At 53.9% G+C, this 18,676-nt stretch overlaps 1 long non-coding RNA gene across 1 annotated transcript in view; it reads left to right on the top strand.

Annotated features, from left to right (window-relative positions):
- The window catches only part of LOC131515905 (uncharacterized), a 141,258-nt gene that overhangs the window by 60,437 nt on the left and 62,145 nt on the right, over positions 1-18,676 (top strand). The window contains exon 3 of the long non-coding RNA XR_009263735.1: positions 3,335-3,508. This is a non-coding gene — a long non-coding RNA (uncharacterized LOC131515905). The remainder of the gene's footprint in view (positions 1-3,334; positions 3,509-18,676) is intronic.

The raw sequence follows: 18,676 nt of genomic DNA, 5'->3' as shown, positions 1-18,676 counted from the left end.
ACGGACCGCGAGATCACCGCCTGAGCCGAAGTGGGACGCTGAACCGACTAAACCACCCAGGCACCCCTAAACCATTGTTTTTAATAGAAATGTATTTGCCTCATCTTGGTTTTAAAGTTATTTATCTCTCATTGTATTTTAAAATCTTGTTTTGTGTGTAATTATTCATACCAGCGGGTTTCCCATCTGGGAGCTTCATCTGGTAGGACAGTTAGTTAATCCTCTCTATTGCTCTCTAGCTCTCCATTTAATTGTCTGCACTTATCTTTGTTATTTCCTTCTGCTTCCTTTGTTTGTTCTTTTTCTAGCTTCTTGAGTTGAATGGTTTGTCCGTTATCTCAAATGGTTTTATAAACAGACTTACAACTGAAAATGTCCCCTTGCTTTAGGTATAGCTCACCAATTTGGACACAATTTTGTTCATTCAACAATAAGTACTCCACAATATCTCCTATGACTTCCTTTGGCTGAATAGTAGGCTTCCAAAAACAAAATAGTATGCTCCCAAACTTTTAGATATGGACGCTTTAAAAAAAAATAAAACTTTTGTTCTTTAGTCCCATTTTTTATTACGTTGTAGTCAGAGAACATCCTTGACGTGATGTTAATTCTCTGGAATTTGTTGGACTTTCCTGTGCAGTGTATATATATTATCTCCAAAATTCTATGTGGGTTCCAAAGAATGCTGCATTCCCATTGGACATAAACTTCCTCCACTTTAAAAGTGTTAAACATATTCCTTATGTTATTCGAATAGTCTGTATCTTTGCTTACTTTTTAAAATCTGTGGCTCAAGCAGTTTCTGAGACAGAAATGTCATAGTCTCCTCTCAGACTTGCTGATTTTCTTTTATTTCTCCTTGTATTTCTCTCAATTGTTGCATTCCTTTACATATTTTTAGGGTATCTTGTTACGTACGTGTATCTTCTTCTGTTTTTCCTTTTATCAGCGTATCATATAAAGCTTTGTTTCATATCATGCTTTCCCTCTAAATTCTATTTTGTCTGATGTCAAACTTGTTTGCTTGGTTTGGCTCATCTTTGGTCTGTCTTTTCTCCATTCCTTTTGGCATCACTTTGTTAAAATTATGTCTCTTAGAGACAAGGTATTGCCAAGTGTTGTTAGTTTTTACTTGTCTTCTTTCTCTTTGCCTTTCTGAAATTCAGTAGGAGCTCATCTTCTTTGGGTCGGTTCACTGCATTTGCATTTATTGCAATTAATGTAACAGTAAAACTTTTCTGCGATCTTATTTCTTCTATTTATTTACGTATTTATCTATACTACTGAACATTTTATTCTACTGACTTCAGAGTTGCACATTCTCCTTTTATTCTTCTCCAGGCTACCCCTAGAGTATGAATTTCCACACCAGTATCTACTTTCCACACTTACCTGTCATTAGGTCACTACCCAAACTTGACAAATGCTTCAGCGGGTCATAAGCTTCCAGTCTTCCCTTTCTCTATTCCCTGCACCCCACCCCGATATTTCGGTACTGTTTAAAGTTTTAGTTCTGCATTGTAATGGGCACACCTTTTTTTAACATTTGTTTTCCTTTGCTTGTGTAGTCAATACGAAATTTTACTAAGTTATTTCCTTTCTGGATATAGTTGGTTTTTCTCGGATTAACCACAATAACAACAACAACAAAACTGTTGGGGAACTCCAAGGAGGATTAAAAAACATTTTCTTAATGTTTATTTATTTTTGAGAGAGAGAGAGAGAGAGAGCGAGGGAGAGAGAGAGAAAGCACGAGCAGGGGAGGGGCAGAGAGAGAGGGAGACCCAGAATCCAAACCAGGCTCCAGGCTTTGAGTTCTCAGCACAGAGTCCGACTTGGGGCTCAAACCCACGAGCCGGGAGATGGTGACCTGAGCTGAAGTCGGACGCTCAACCGGCTGAGCCACCCAGGCGCCCCTCCAAGGATGATTTTGAAGATGATCCTAGTATGATAATGCTTTCTGAGATTTTGTAAGTGTAAGAGTTTATTTATTTATTTATTTTGAGTTAAAAATCCTAGGTTTACTTTTGGGGGGCGTGACTATGTTACCTATTGGTTCTTGTCATTCTGATGCTTTTTTTTTTTTCCTTTCGGGAGGCTTGTGTTTCACCTTTGGAAGCTCCCGCACACTGTGGGTGTGTCCCTTATTTTTACCACACTACATCTCACTGTTTTCTCCCCTTCTTATTGGTGCCATTAGGCACTCCAAGAGCCATTTAAATTGAGAATTTACCTGGCTCTTGAATTCTGGGAAATTTTTGGCCATTAGTTTTCAGATATGCCCCGTGCTCCGTCTCTCTCCCGCTTTAGGATGCTATTACGGGATTGCCGACACTTGTGCCATCAGTAGCTCCGAAACTCTTTGACACCGAGACGTGGGGTCTGTGCCTCTCCGCTCGAACCTGCTCGACCAGTAGAACGTGGTGAGGGGTATGTGTGCCAGTTTCCAGATTCACACCGAGAAAACTGCGGCTCGAGCCCTTTTGTGTCTTTGTTGTCCTTCTGGGGGGATTGAGAGAATTGAGGCTGGTGGAGTGTTCTCTCTGCTACGTTTAGTTAGAAGTCTCTTCCTGGTTGATTGTCCTTTTGTCGTTATAATACTTTTCACTTTTATTTTGAAATTTTATTTTTCATTTTGTCTCTATTAGGTTTTAAATATGTCTATTTTTATCAGTACGTAGCTGGAGTCGAAAGCCCATTTGATAGTCTCTGATTTAAATACAGGAGTTTAGGGGCGCCTGGGTGGCTCCGTCAGTTGGGCGTCCGACTTCGGCTCAGGTCACGATCTCGCGGTCCGTGGGTTCGAGCCCCGCGTCGGGCTCTGTGCTGACGGCTCGGAGCCTGGAGCCCGCTTCGGATTCTGTGTCTCCCTCTCTCTCTCTGACCCTCCCCCGTTCATGCTCTGTCTCTCTCTGTCTCAAAAATAAATAAACGTTAAAAAAATTTAAAAAATTTTAAATATAGGAGTTTGATTCTTTTACATTTACTTTGGGTTTTACACATTATACTTATTCCTTCTCTTCTTTTTCTATTTCCTAGATCCATGATTTATTTGTTCTCCTTTCTTATGTTTTCTTGGCTTGGTATCTCTCTCCTTTCTCTCCCTTCTGCTAATGCGTAAATTATGCCTTATATTTCTTTTTCTTTTCATTGACATTTTAACTTACATACAAAAGTTGATTTTTCTCAAAGTTTAAAATATATGACTTTAGACTTTCCATTATCTTTTTGATAATATTGACCATACTTTCCTTAGAGTCTTTTTAAAAATATTTTATTTATTTTTAAAAATGTTTTTAATGGTTTTTTTGTTTTTGTTTTTGTTTTTTTGTAGAGAAAGAGACAGAGTGCAAGCAGGGGAGGGGCAGAGAGAGAGGGAGACGCAGGATCGGAAGCGGGCTCCAGGCTCCGAGCCGTCAGCACAGAGCCCGATGCGGGACTTGAACCCACGAACCGGGAGATCCTGACCAGAGCTGAAGTCGGACGCCCAACCGACCGGGCCACCCAGGTGCCATGTCTTTTCTCTTTAGAAGATTGCTTTATTATCCTAAATTTTTTGTGGCTGAATTATTCTGTAAGTTGTGCTAATTGTCTCTCAGAGCATCTGCTGTCCTCATCTGCCTTGCACATTTGGTGTGTGACTCACGGGGAGGGCCATCCTTGGTCCTTTCTGTCCTTGTTGTTCCACTGGTGCTTCTTTATGCCTGGTCGTGGCGACCCCCACCTGGCCCACTCAGCTCCGCGGCTCGAAACCAGGTCTTAAGTTGGAAACTTGAGGCTCTTGTCCGCAGGAACGTTTCGGATCCAGATCTTGAGCCAGCGGGTAGTGTGGCCCAGGCCCTGCCTGTGTAGACATCCCGAATCCCTTCTGCTGCTTTGGGCCACAGCTTAATGTAGGAGGCAGCCAGGAGGTGGGCCAGTCTCCCTGAGCCTCAGCTGGCGGGTGAGGGAGCCCGCCTCAGCTCTGTTGGAGCTCCTCGTTGCACAAGCCGGCCCGGGGTGGGTGCCCGCCGAAGGTGAGCGGGGCGCTCGGTCCGTCCGCGGCCCCGGAGCCCAGAGGCCCACCGCCGTGGCTCGCTGAGGTGCCTGCTGTCCTTGTTGGAATATGACTTAAGTTTGAGACAAGTCATCACTTTGGTTTGGAGCAGAGGGTTGTGTTTTTGTCTTAAAATGCGAACTCAGAGCCCCAGGTGAAACAGAGCTGAAGCTTGTAAATTTTCACGGTCTGACCGAGCAGTTCACGTTTAGGAATTTACCCTAAGGACGCAATTGGAGAATATGTGTGTAATGATGTTCAATGTGGTATTTTGTAATCAGAGTGAAAAGCTGGAAGCAACTCAGATGGTCGTCAATAAGGGATTCAATAATTTATGGCACATCAATAAGTTATGACACAGCCACGCCTCTGTGGCTGGGAGTGACCCCCCAGCTCTGAGAGGCTCGAATTTGGTAGGTTTGTAAAGCTTTGGCTCTTGTCTTTTTTTAAAAAATAAAATATCCACAGACGATTCTGATTTGCCTACAGGATTAGGAATCACTGCTATGAGAGTGTCTAATATTCTGGAAAGTAGATTAATTTTAATTCCAGGATCACATTTTGTACCGGAACGTTCTATACTGGGGGTTGTCCAACCGCACCCCATGGGCTGCTGCCTGATTTGATGGCCCTTATATTTTGCAGTGGTTAGAAAGAAAAAAAGCAAAAAAGAATCATATTTCATGATATGTGAGAGTCACATGAAATTCCAATGTGGGGACTCAGCTGTCAAGGGACAGGAGCAGGGTCGGGTGGTTGTGACAGGGACCGTGTGGCCCACAAATCTTCAGGTATTGACTATGCGGACCCTCACAGAAAGTGTGCGGACCCTGCTCAGGGAGACTGTCTCTCACTCTTGCTGCAGACTGGACGGCAGCTGTTCGATTGCCAGTGCAGGTGTGTGTGTGCGCGTGTGTGCTGTGTCTGTGCGTGCACATGCGTGTGTGTGCACGTGCGCGTGCAGGGACAGGCTCCTCCTCCTCCGTCTGTAGCTGGAAAGCGGCCGTCCTGCTGTCAACTGTAAAGTCTGGGTGCCTGTCTTCTCACTCCACCAAACACAACGAAGGCTGAGCCGCCACGGGTCCCTGGGGACAGGGCTCCATCGGCCCGAGGTTGCCCAGCAACGACAGCTCTGGAACGACTGGCTTCCAACGGCTCTCGTCCCTCACTCGGGACTCGGGCTCTGCCATTTTGCTTTGTGTCGGTGACGCTGGTCTCGGAGGATGCGGGCACCCTTGGCTGCTGCGGTCACCGTGTCCACTGGCTTCTCTTGCCCAGGCCGCGCGGTTCGGGCCCTGCCTATTCCACCCCTCCCTGCCCTGCCGCAGCGGCGCTCCCCCCGCACCCCTAGTATCAGCCCCCCGCCCCGGGCCCCAGCGTCCCGGAGCAGTAGCCTGAACGCTGGGGGCCGACAGACATCGTCAGACACAAGGGGGCCAAGGGGGGGCCGTGATCGATGCTGCCGCGGGACAGGACAGCCCCAGGAGCACAGGCGCGTCCGTGCATTTCCAAGCACTAATGGGATGTCAGCAGGGCCCCTGGCACTGTCGCGGACAGTCTGCTACTGACACACCCGAGACACAGAGTCTGGGCTCAGGGCAGGAGGCTGGGGGGGAAGGCTGGCTCCGAAATGTGACGCCTCTGGGAAGCAGCGGTGGAGTCTGGGGTCTGATGTGCCCAAGCCCCGGTCTCCCTCACCCCCGCCTTGCTATCTGTGCCCCGGCCTCCCTCACCCCCGCCTTGCTATCTGTGCCCCGGCCTCCCTCACCCCTGTCTTGCTATCTGTGCCCCGGTCTCCCTCACCCCCACCTTGCTATCTGTGCCTCGGCCTCCCTCACCCCCGCCTTGCTATCTGTGCACCGGTCTCCCTCACCCCCGCCTTGCTATCTGTGCCCCGGTCTCCCTCACCCCTGCCTTCCTGTCTGTGCCTCGGCCTCCCTCACCCCCGCCTTGCTATCTGTGCCCCGGTCTCCCTCACCCCCGCCTTGCTATCTGTGCCCCGGTCTCCCTCACCCCCGCCTTGCTATCTGTGCCCCGGCGTCCCTCACCCCCGCCTTGCTATCTGTGCCCCGGCGTCCCTCACCCCTGCCTTGCTATCTGTGCCCCGGTGTCCCTCACCCCTGCCTTGCTATCTGTGCCCCGGCCTCCCTCACCCCTGCCTTGCTATCTGTGCCCCGGCGTCCCTCACCCCCGCCTTGCTATCTGTGCCCCGGCGTCCCTCACCCCCGCCTTGCTATCTGTGCCCCGGCGTCCCTCACCCCTGCCTTGCTATCTGTGCCCCGGTGTCCCTCACCCCTGCCTTGCTATCTGTGCCCCGGCCTCCCTCACCCCTGCCTTGCTATCTGTGCCTGGGGGCAGGGACACCCATGCCCAGGGCCACAGTGAGGACGGAAGAAAACGCGCCCGCACAGCGCCCGGCACACCCCCCCCCCCCCCCCCCGTGGGACCTGCTTGTCCCCAGCCACCTCCCATATCATGGCTCGTGACCTGCAGCCATCGGCTCGCTCAGAGCCTGGAACGGGGCTGGCCGTCACTCAGCAGGGTCTGCCTCAGGGAAGGGAACCAGAGTGACGTTATTTGGGGTCAGTGACCTCCTCCGTGCAGCAGGTCGAGAGAGAGGCGTTTTTATTTCACTTGGGTCTCCTGCAGGGGATTCAGATGTCCCTGCATCCTCTTAAGGCAGGACGATGAATCACTCAGGGAACTCGTGCCAACCTGTTATTACATGAAAATAGAAACCTCACGGCCCATCAGAAGGGCCACTGCTAACCGCAGACCTCGTCGCCCGTTGCCGCCCTGCATGCTTCCAGGATTCAGAGGTGCGGAGGCAGCCGCCTCTTTACTGTGGCGTGCAAAGGCCGCGGGTGCCCACACAGCGTCACTGCTGAGGTGTCTCACCAGGCCTGCATGTGGAGAACATTCCGGACAGGCTCGCTTCCCAGCAGGGGCTTCTCTCCCGTGCGAACGTCTCCTGCCCTTGCCACGCTCTGTGGCCAGCTCCAGGCTGCCTCTGCCGTCCCGGCGCGGCCTCCTCTGGGCCCGCGGACCCTCGGAGCTGTCACAGCCGCTGGGCCCGGGCATTGGCGGTCGGTCACCCTTCTTTGTGTTTCTGTCTTCCGCTAGTTTCTGAGTCCTTGAGATCAGGACCGTGCCTTGTTTTCGCATCCCGCACAGTGGGGCCGTCTGTCCCCAAGTGTGAGCCGGTGCGTCTGGGCTGGGGCGGACGGGCTGTGTTTCTCACGAGCTCCCGAGTGACCCCCGAGCCGCCAGCCCAGGGACCCCACCCTGGTAGCAAAGCCTCAGGGCCTAACCTCCCATCTCCTTCAGTGCTTGTCAAAAGCACAAATGTTCTGGAATCAAGTATTACATATAAAAACACTTGGAGAACCGTAGAACGTTTGCGAACACATCAGGACCAGATGTGACTGATTATTACATTTTAAAAATAAATAGACATGTGATTTTGGCTGCTATAACAGCCAGCTGAAAAGCGGTTGCTACAGCCAGTACACGGATTAAAAAAAATAATAATGAAAAACAGAACAAAAAGTGGCTGACTCTTCATTTTTGTATTTTTTCATTAGCCGATTGAATCCGCTTTCTACTTTGGCAGTTGGGGGATGTAATTTATTTAGATATATTGGCACGCATTTGGAGACTGGCATTTCATCTCTGTTCAATTTAAAAAATGCTGTCTCCTCTAAAGTCACTTCAAAGTTAATCCACTTGAAGAAACAAGGGAAAGCGAGGTGAGCTTCTGTTTACAGTGACAGGAATGTCCTCAGTCATACTGAGCCCCCGGCTCATCCATCCGGGAGTCTCAAATCCGCACACGGGTCCCTGCCGGTGGCTGGGGCTACTGACGGCCAGGTCACACAGCACGAGGCTCTGAATAGACGCCTTCAGCAATTGCCTTCCTCAGGGCCCCCCAGAGCCTCCGCGCACCGGCCTCCGAGGCTGCGGGAAGCCCGGCCGAAGGCTGCCGGCCCCGCCGTCCCGTGTCAGCGGGAAGCTGGCATTTTCGCCCTGGGGTGATGCTCCCGGGATGGGTTGGTGCCTCGGCTGGTGGAGTCCACAGATCGTGCCTGATGGTCAGGATGCGGGAGGAGGGTCGTTTGGACACGAACGGGCTCCAGCGGGCTCCGTTCACCTCAGTGGCCGATGCTGTGAGCTTGGGGTCCGATGCCTCGGATGTACATCCTGGCTCTGGTGCTCGCTCTGAGTTCTTCCAGTGTTCTCTTCCTCAGTGTCCCCATCTGTCGGCGAGGACCCCGGGCGTGTCCTGAGAGAAGGGTGGTGGGCAGCACTCGACGGCTCCAACGTAAGCCAGTGGGCACGGCACCCGCCTCGGAAGCGTTAACTGCTCTGCTCGGCCCGGTTGGGGCTGCCGCTGCTGACTGCCAGGGGCTGGGGTCGTCAGGATGCTCTCGGCCAGTAGCGGGAAGCCTGAGCCGCGGCGGCTCACGCGGCGAGGACGTTGATTCTGTCGCCTCACGAGAAGTGAATCGTAGGTGGGTTGGCTCAGCGTCCCCGTGCCGGAGGGCCGGACCCAGGCCCTGTCCAGCAGCCCCGATGGGTGGCCTGGTGTCCAGGCCGGTTCCCCTCGTGGGAACAAGACGGCAGCGGCCGCTCGGGCTGGCAGTGTTCACATCTGGCTGCGGACTTGGAGAGGCTCTCCCTGGACCGTGGGGAGTTCATGCCTCCCGTCAGCGTGAGTAGACTCACCGAGGTCCGATGTCGCCCTGAGCCGGGAACAACGGCGAAGGGGTTGACACATTCCTTACCAGACTCACAGGCAGAAATCGTAACACTCAGGGGGCGCCTGGGGGGCTCAGTCCGTGGAACACCCGACTCGGTTTAGGCTCAGGTCACGATCTCGCGGTGTGGTGGGTTCGAGCCCCATCCGGCTGTGTATTGATGGTGCAGAGCCTACTTGGGATTCTCTCTCTCCCCCCCTCCCTCTCTCTCTGCCTCTCTCCTGCTCACAATCCCTCTGCCCCTCTCAAAACAAATTAAACTTAAAAACAAGGGCGGGGGGCACCCGGGTGGCTCAGTCGGTTAAGCATCCAACTTTGGCTCACGTCATGATCTCCCGGTCCGTGAGTTCGAGCCCCGCGTCGGGCTCTGTGCTGACAGCTCGGAGCCTGGAGCCTGCTTTGGATTCTGTGTCTCCCTCTCTCTCTCTCTGCCCCTCCCCCACTCATGCTCGCTCGCTCTCTCTCTCTCACAAGTAAATAAACATAAAAAAACTAAAAAAAAAAAAAAAAAAAGAAAGAAGTCATAACACTCATATACCCGGGCAGGCCCCCCCGAGTCCGATTCACTGGGGGCGGGGCCCAGGCATGTGCATTTCAGAGGGTTCCATAAATTACGTGGAAGGGAAATACTGAGTGTGCATTGATGGGGAGCCCCGCACCAGACTGACGCAGAGGTGGGCACGGGCGTGAAACCACGCTGCACCACGAGGGAGGAAAGCTGGTGGCAACAACCACACCCTCTGGGGTCTGGGGCCTAGACACTGGGGCCCGCCGGCCAGCGGGGATCTCAGCAATCCCAGAGGCCCTTCGTTCACCCAGTATCTCTTGCTGGACGCCTGCTCAGTCCACGACCTTGCGGGCAGTGAATAAGCTACGTCAGCCGCACACGGGCTGGGGGCAGACATGTAGCAACCAGAGGGGAGGGGTGCGCCCGCACCCCTCTGCCCGGCCGGAGGGAGGCCGGAGGGGGACGTACCTGGACACTCGCTGTCCTCGGGCTGACAGAGAGCCTCCCAGGGCAGGGACCCCAAGGTCCTGCCCTTTGCTTTCAAAAGACGGACCGTCTCAGAGAGAGCGGCAGCACAGGGTTCCCACGTCCGCGAGGCTGAAGCAGAAAGGTCGGCAGTGGCCGGGCGATGGCGGGGAGGTGACAGGTGGCCGTGAGCTGCGGTGCACGCCGGGCTGGGGGTCAGTGCGTGCACAGCGTCGTCCCCAGTCTCACAGTCGGACTCATGTGAGGGGTTGACGGATACGGAGACCACAGCCCAGATGTGTATGGAGGACGTTTCTCATTCACCTGCGGCCACCGACACAGACGGCCAGCGCCACCGACACAGACGGCCAGCGCCACCGATTAGGTAACGGTGCAGCAAGAGTTATGACACCGTGCGGCTGCGGAACGCTGCGTCCCCTCCCTGTCCAGCCGTCCCCGCACACGGCGGCCCACCTCTTCCTCATAGTTGCTGTTCTGTTTCAAAACAGCTTCCGCAAGCTGTCGGCCAGACGGCCTGTTTCTACCATTGTCTCCTGGACCGATTTCCCTTGACAACCTCGACACCAAGTCGAATTCATCCCGGGCTGGAAGTATATGCACCGGGGGGATATTTAAGGGAAGAGAGACTCTGCACGTAAGACACCTGCTTCTGCTAAAAGTCGGAGTTTGCCAAATGATGTTTGCCAAGAGACAAGAGGAGAAACGTCCGCCTTGCATCCTTTAAACCTCGCCTTCCCCAGAAGGCGCGTGGATCTGCTTTCCTTACAGCTTCAGAGGCTCCCAGGAGCCCCCTCGACACGGGAAGGGACGCGCCTCCCTGTGTCTTTCAGAGCCACCTCTGCCCGTCCCCCGCCCGTCTGGCTCCGTTTCCCTGCGGGAACCAGGGCACAGACTCTGCAGACTGCAGGCACGAGACCTCCCTCCACTCTGTCGGGATCTGTAAAATGCCATCTGGACCGTTCGTCGGGTGGCCAAGCAGGTCCAGAGGCCACTGCCCCGGGAAGCCAGGGGATTTGAGGGGCAGAAGCTGGGCATTCCTGGCTTAAGGTCCCAGCCCTCTGCCAATGAGCTGTGTGACTTTAGGTACCTCGAGCAACCTCTCTGAGCCCCCGTGTGAAATTCTGTCCGTATCGACTCTCTCTTCCGGATCATAGGTCCCCAATGGCTGGGTGCTTGTAGGGTCAGGAGACCAATTAGCAACAAGCATGCACACGGCTTGTGGACCAGAACCGGCACACAGGGTGTGACGGGGGCCCAGTGCGGCTATCTTCTGCCCCTCGGCTGTTTCTGGGTATGATGCCGCCTGATGAACAGGCAGACGCCGTGGCCGTGTGCCCACCGGTTACCCACAATGCGTCTGCAGCACCCAGAAGTTCCGGGTGTCTCTGGGTCGGCATCTGCATGCAAGGACACAACTTGCTCTCTCTCTTTTTTTTTTAATGTTCATTCTTGAGAGAGAGAGAGAGACAGAGCATGAGCGGGGAAGGGGCAGAGAGAGGGAAACACAGAATCGGAAGCAGGCTCCAGGCTCCGACCTGTCAGCACAGAGCCCGACGCGGGGCTCGAACCCACAGACGGTGAGATCGTGACCTGAGCCGAAGTCGGTCGCTCAACCGATTGAGCCCCCCAGGCGCCCCTCAACTTGCTCCTCGTTAGTCCTGACTTTGTCTCCTCCAGCTCCCCCAGGGGCTTTGCTGAGAGGTGTCCCGGAGCTGCTGCCCGGGGTTGGTGAGCTCCACACCCCGCTTTCCTCTCCTGTAATGTTGGGGGGCCGTCACATCCTACACACCCCCCCTTAGGGGCCTGCCCTGTCCTTCCGCGGTCGTGCCCCACCGCGAGAGTAGTGCCAGGGGTCTACATCCTGTTAGCTCGTGGATGGAAAGCCAGTTTCTGAAGCCAGCGTTAGATTTGAAGAAGCCAACGTTGTGTGTGAGTGGGTGGGAGTGTGTTTCTGGTCGGTGTTTCAGGATGACCCCAATTTCTCAGTTTCTCGTGTTTCTAAAATACGACTTGATCCTGAACGTGCTACAGTCTCTCGCCCACGTGACTTGCCCTTAGCAGTGATGGCACTTAGTCCCAGGCGGTGTGCCAGGCTCTGCGATGTAATGGATGTGGGCCACTCGGCCCAGAGCCCGGAGCATAGAGCACGCTGCTGTGGGGGAAGGGTCATCAGAGGCTGCACGGACGTGGTCTCCAGAAGCTCCCAGGGAGGGTGTTGGTTCTGAGAGTAACACAGGCATCTTCTGGGCACCTGTTTCCAGCTGCTGAGGGGCGGGTTTCCTGCGCTCGTGTCTAACTTAACATGCCCCCAAATGAAATTCACACTGTCCTCTCCTGCTGCCCCCGACCCCCCCCCGCCCCCCCCCCCCCCCCCCCCCCCCCCGCCTGGAGTCCTCCGAGCCTCACCGTCCCGCATCGGAACCTGCAAGCGGGCGGTCTGGGGGCATCTGGCTCACAACCGCCCAAGCAGTGTTTCTTAAAAAGCGCAATGAGGTCACCTATTAAAAAAAATCAGCAGGTTTTACGTTCAAAAAAATCCACAGTTTTGGCATCTCCGGCAAGGTCAGGCGCCCGTGGCAGCTCGTGGCTGCAGCTGACGGCACCTCCAGAAGGGGGCGCGCTTCCCGGGTGGACGCGGGGCCCGTGGCCGCGCGGATCCCGCACATCCACGCCCTTCAAGGTCCGCGTGAGTCTGCTAAACAAGCTGGGAAGCTGAGGGCTAAGGCGATGGTCGGAGAGCGGGCCAAGGGAAGAAAAGGGTACAAACGAGGGCATTCTTGTAAACGGGAAATCGGGTGGCGCCGCGAGCAGAACGGAGGACGCCCCGTTCGTGATGCGGAGGAAAAGCCTGAGACGTCTTTCCCGAAGGCGGGAGAGAGGGTGCTTAAAGGCAACCGGAGAGAAAAGGGTGAAAACGGAACACAGACAACGTGCGTCCAGAGAGAGGGAGATTTGGCACAGACTGACGTTTAACAGAGAGATACTCGAGATTTCTCAAAGGGGGCCCAGAAAGCGTGGAAGAAGATTTGCCTGGATCTACACGTGGAAAGAACCCTCTACCCTGGACGGTATTGATAGCAAGAGACCCATATGTGGTCACATCCTGGTGAAATCCTGCATTTCAATCATGACAAAAGAATTTTTTTTGATGTTTATTTATTTTTGAGAGACAGAGAGAGACAGAGCACGAGCGGGGAAGGGGCAGGGAGAGAGAGGGAGACCCAGAATCCGAAGCGGGATCCAGGCTCCGAGCTGTCAGCACGGAGTCGGACGCGGGGCTCGAACTCACGAGCCGCGAGATCATGACCTGAGCCCAAGTCGGATGCCCAACCGACCGAGCCCCCCAGGCGCCCCAACAGAAGTGTTACGTGTATTCGGACAGGAAACAGGAAAGGTTTTTGGATGAGGAAGAGGCATCAGGCTTGCTTCGGGCCGTTCGTGTTTGGCGCTGGGCCACAGACGGTGCAGGGCCTACCGAGGAGGACCGGGATTCCGCTGTGTGCCAGCACTCGTGGTGTGGGAAGGTGACGCTGAGGCACCAGGACGGCCACCTCTGAGAGCGTGAGCCCGTCCAGGCCCCAGTAACGCGGGGAGATTACGGGCTACAAGAGGTGAACGTATTTCTGTCCCAGAGCACCGCTCAGAACTTGAATGTGATCACATGCGTGTGAGTTCTAAAGCAGTCACGCTTTTCCCAAGCGTATTTGATGAGACGATCCTTTTTTCAGAGCCCTCACCTACTGATGTCTGCCGAAGAGTTCTCCGTGGAATGTGGCTTAGAACAGGGCGCTTTAAACTCCGTCTCTTTCAGAATTCGCAAATATTTCCCTGTCTGTGTGGTTCTATCGAACGTCTGCAATTATCCGAACACTATTCCAAAAGCATTCAGAACAACTAAGTCGGAAATTTAATATTGCCACAGAAACACAAAATATTGAGTCGATTGGAACTAGAAGTATTTACATTTCCTTTGAGAAGACATTATTACTGAGTCAGTGAAAAGTGACTCCTGTGGAAGATGTTGTCGAAATATATATTCAGTTTAAAGGGCTCTTTTCCCTCCTTTCACCCTCAAATTTTCAGCACAAACCCTACAACTCAGAAGCTGGTCACTGTACTTAGGGGAGAAATTCAGATTTCTCTGAGTCAAAGGGAGGCTTATATTTCACTTTTAGACATTACTTTTAAGGCCGCAATAATTAAATCAGCTTAATGATAGAGAAAAAGTATGGACACAGACTGATTATATGAAATTTCACATATGCTAAAAAGATAGCATTTAAAATTGGTAGGATAAAAATTAAAAACCTTTTAATATACATGGTTAACTATTTTAGGGGAAAAAAATCAAATTAGAATCCTCATGTACTAGATGAAAATACATGGATTAACGTTTTAAGATAAAACAGGTATTAGTTTCCCCTTTTACTGCCTCCTGAGTCATCCAGGATTTGCTGCGAGATTTGCTTCATAAAACTGACGGCAGGGGCCTGGGGGGCTCAGGCGGTTAAGCATCCGACTCTTGATCTCGGCTCAGGCCATGATCTCCCAGTTCGGGGGATAGAGCTCTGGGCTGTGGGGCTCTGAGTTGATAGTGTGGATCCTACTTGGGATTCTCTCTGTCTCCCTCTGCCCCTCCCCTGCTCTCTCTCTCTGCCCCTCCCCCTGCTCCTGTGCTCTGTCTCTCTCTCTCTCTCTCTCAAAATAAGTAAGTCAACTTCAAAAACACAAAACAAGGGGCGCCTGGGTGGCTCAGTCGGTTACGTGTCTGACTTCGGCTCAGGTCACGATCTCGCGGTTCGTGGGTTCGAGCCCCACGTCGGGCTCTGTGCTGACCGCTCAGAGCCTGGGGCCTGCTTCGGATTCCGTGTCTCCCTCTCCCTCTGCCCCTCCCCCGCTCACACTCTGTCTCTCTCTCCTTCAAAAATAAATAAACATAAAAAAATTTTTTTTCAATAATAAAAAATAAAAGCACAAAACAAAATGACGGCAGATTTCTCCCCTTTTACAAACTCCCTCCCGGCCCTGAGCGCTGAGCTGTGGGTCCTGTCACTTGGCTCCTGTGAGCAGAGGTGCGGCACCTACACCCCCAGCCAGGTGCAACAGGCATGTGGCCCCGACTGCACAGGATTTGCTTCCCTCCTGCAGCGGCCCTTCCTGTAGGCAGGACAGCATCAGGACCCGCTCCGTGATCAGGGTGGTGTCACATCTCAGAGCAGGGGCGGTGGGGGGCGGGGGGACTGCGAAGTGTGAGACTGGGTTATTCTTATACACGGGGGCTTGCGACTGTCTCCCCCACTGCCACCCAGCCCCCGCCCTCCTGCTTCATCCTCCCGTCCTCCACCCACTCCCGGCTGTGCTCCGTCCTCCCCGCCCCGCTCCTCCCATCCTGGCTGTGCCCCGTCCTCCCCGTCCCTACGCCTCCTGTCCCAGTTGTGCTCTGTAGTGAGGCTCACCCCCCCTGCCCTTCTCTCAGCCCCGCCGACCGACCTCTGCCTCCTGGGCTGCACCGGCTTCTCCAACCCCCCTTCCACCCGCTGTCCCGGGTCGAGTCCCTCCGCTGGGTGCTGCTCTGGGTCATGAGGGTGAACTTCCCGATTATCACAAACCCAAGCACTTTACCCTCCTACTCAAGTATGTGGATGATCCCGGGGGCAACAGAGCAGGGTTGGAGCCCCTCACAGGACTCAAAGCTGTACCTTCGAGTTGCGTCTTTGGAGTTTCTCAGCCCCAGCTTGGGGGCTAACACGCCTTGAGGCAGGTTGGTGGGGGGCAGGGGGGCGGACACGCATAGACGCTCGTGTTTTAACTAACACAATGCCAAGGACCGGTACAATCACGACGACTTTGAAACGCATCCGTGCCAGAAAAGATCTCACTTTAACTCGTCTCCGTTCGAAGCAGATTCCACGTGTGGACAACTGCTGACTGATTGCTCAGCACTGGGCTCCCACCCAGGCACGTCCAACCCTCCCGCCATCCTCTGGAGCGTCTAGACGGGGAGAAGAAAACCGTGACAACTGTGCACAAAGACACGCGTGTCTGTGCACACGTGAGCGCCGAGCACCCAAGCTTGTGCATTCTGTCTTTCGTTTCATCCATGTCCTTGTTCTCTTCTGTATGTCTTTGTCTGGTCCTGTTCCCCTGTGCGGCTGGAGGGGCCGACTGCAGCCACGGGCACAGCCTTGATGGGAAGGCTCACCATCGATTTGCCCTCAGATGCCCCGACTGGTCACAAGGAGCAGGAGCCAAGGCTGAGTGCAGGGCGCACGCCACTCCAGCGATGTGATGCCCTGTCTGCTGGCAGGAAGCGCATTTTGCACAGCCCGCACTTGACCTCTTCTGGCCATATTTTTATGAGATCTGTAAAAAAAACTCCCCGGCGCTGAGATGACTCTTTCCCCGATTCACAGTAAAGGGTGTAAGTAGACGGACGGGAGAAGCCCGGACGGACGGGGTGACAGAACGGTATTCATGATTGCTCATTCGCCTGCGGTCAGCCGGCCTCGTGGCTCACTTCCCCCGTGCTAGGACACCTCCTCCAGGAAGCTGAGAAATACCCTCGTTTCCACTTCGAACGTGAGGAAGTATGTGAAGAGTGGGCGAACCCCTGGCCGGGGCTGACGTGGAGTGTGACGCTCTCCTCGGAGACGCGGGGGCACACGCGTCCTCCCTGTGAGCTGCAGACTGGAGTCTCGGGGGAGGGAACGTTAGCAGAGGACTTGCTTTTTAACTTTGGATGAGCACATCTGGAAGATGATCTTTAGTGAACCAGACTCGCTTTTGGTGCCTGACCATCAGCTTCCAGACACAATCGGGCAATGAATCAAGTGTGTACTTACCAGCAGCCGCTATGCTGAACACAGAAGCCGCATAACCCACGGGCTCTCGAGCCCACCCGTTAGCTCCAGCTCGGAGCCGGCGACCTCCCCGCGCATGCGCTGTCGCTCCCCCACTCCCACACCCCAGACGGACTCCCTAATCCACCCCAGCCACCTCCCAGCTCTGCCAGGCGGACACGATCAGTCAAGTGAAGGGGACGCCCGATGGAACACATTCGCTATCCTGGATGGAATTATTAATGAATTCACCAGACAGGAAAATGTGGTCCCCTCTGTGCCAGGCCCTGGGGGACAGTGGAGGCGGACACGGGTGTGGCTCCAGCCCTCACAGAGCTGAGCCCCTCGGGGAAAGAGTGGGTGGTCAGCAGATGACGACAGTGACGTATTTAACCGCGATGGTGATAAGGGCTGTGAGGGAGCAGTAGAGGTGCCCGAGAGTCTAGGCTTGTCGTTGGTTAAGATGGGCATGACGGCCACCCTCGCCTCAGAGGTGGCTGGGGGGGCACACGAGGCAGTGGGTGTGCAGCCAACGCCCACAGAGCACCGCGCACACCGCCATGGGTCGCGCGTCACCATCCGTGACATACGGTTACGTGTCCGGTAAGCTCTTCCTGTTCCCTAAACCAACGCAATGATAGAAGCTCAACATTGACTGCAAAAAGCGTCCTAATGTTAATTCAACATCTGTGCAGGTGACAAGTCTGCTTCCTGCCCCGCTGGCTCCGCCCGCCCCCCCGCCTCCCCCCCCCCCCCCCCCCCACCTCCCGCCAGCCTGCAAGCTCTCTGCGAGCAGGACTCTCTCTCGCATTTGGGATCTCCGGTGCCCGACAGAGACCCGCCACTGTAACCAGACAGACGTTTTGGAGCGGAAGCGGCTTGACAATTACATTGAGCATCTCACCCCCAGTGACCTGGCAGGGCACGTATATCGCGTATCTCTAAGAATGCATCGTAATTTCACTTTGAATGAATCATCCAACTCTAGGAATGTGATGCGAAGGAAATCTGCGTTTCATCTTAGAGATGCAGAGGCATCGACCTGGCAGTGGTTGGACGCCGATCAACCAGGTGTCCTATGATCCTGATTCCTTTTCCCTGAGCTGCTCAGCCTGGCACACAAACTAAAAGGGAGCGGTGGAGAATAGTGACAATGAGCCAATGACCATTTCCCAGTGAGACATAGGATGAAGGGGATCCCAAGCCGCGTGGCACGGATGTCTGTCCACACAGCCTGAGACCGACAGTTCTGAGTCTCTGGACAGCAGAGCTCTGAGCCAACGGGACGTCCAAGGAAGTCATTGGGTGGGGCTTTTTCAACAGGAGGCAAACTCAGGTGACGCTGTGTTGCTTTTCTCTCCTGCGTGTGTCGGATGTGACCAGTGACGCTGCGGCCAGTGTCCAGTGATTATGAGTCGAGTCCCAGAGGCTCCCAGAGATGTCGTCCCTCTTTCCCTGAGCTGCAGATTATCCGTAATTGCTACAGCTGTGTGTGCCTTCCCTATCCCGGAACTTTCTGAACCAAAATAAAACTTGCCAGGTGAGAGACTATTAATAAACCCCATGGAAGTACACAGAAGTTGTCTGAAAGCCGCACGCTGTTCCGTCAAATAATTTTAACTGGTGTCTCAGCAGTGCTGTCTCACGGAACTATACGGGAAGCCACGTATGTAATTTTAAATGCACCAGTATCCACGTTTCGAAGGCACAAGTAAACAGGTGCAGTTAATTTTAATATTTTATTTTACTTAACCCAATATATCCAAGGCATTACCACGTTAGGTGTAATCGATATGAAAAATATTAGTGGGATGTTCCGGGGGGGAGTCTGAAAACTAACAGGTTAGGAAGCTAATCTGACGGTGACAGAGGCTCTTCATGGCCTTGCTCCGTGTACAAGCCAGGTCCCGTCTCTCACCCGAGGAAGTTAGATTCCGGGCCACCGACTCCGTTAGAAATCAGGGACAGCGTTCCTTGGATGCCATCCACACACTCTAAATCCAAACAGCTTCCAGAGTGATTTCTCTCCTAAACGCTCCCCAGGAGCAAC

This window comes from Neofelis nebulosa, chromosome 7 (assembly GCF_028018385.1).
Source record: "Neofelis nebulosa isolate mNeoNeb1 chromosome 7, mNeoNeb1.pri, whole genome shotgun sequence".
Lineage (NCBI taxonomy): Eukaryota > Metazoa > Chordata > Mammalia > Carnivora > Felidae > Neofelis > Neofelis nebulosa.
The sequence above is the reverse complement of the archived record's forward strand: the minus strand, read 5'-3'. Positions and strand labels throughout refer to the sequence as shown.